Genomic DNA, 321 nt, shown 5'->3' with positions numbered 1-321 from the left:
TTAATTATCACACCATTTCCTAACAAAAAATGTTATATAAATATTTTTTCTTATTACCACAACAATTTTTAACCCGCACTCTAAAAATAATTTAAAAATTAAAATTAAAACGATCAAAACTTATGATTTTGCATTCTTCTTAAAACCCCACTTATAACAATTATGATGCCTCAACACAGGGCCAACGGCGGTCCTTTTCCTTCAAATGGGTACCAAAACTCGATGGCTAAGGGTGTGGGACTGGGGCCTCGCGATGCCCTTTTTTCCCTCCCCCCCCGGGGCCCCGCCTCCCTAGGTAATTAATATTTCTTGGGGGTAATC

The sequence above is a fragment of the Penaeus monodon genome, chromosome 19 (genome assembly GCF_015228065.2).
Source record: "Penaeus monodon isolate SGIC_2016 chromosome 19, NSTDA_Pmon_1, whole genome shotgun sequence".
Classification (NCBI taxonomy): Eukaryota; Metazoa; Arthropoda; class Malacostraca; order Decapoda; family Penaeidae; genus Penaeus; species Penaeus monodon.
The sequence above is the reverse complement of the archived record's forward strand: the minus strand, read 5'-3'. Positions refer to the sequence as shown.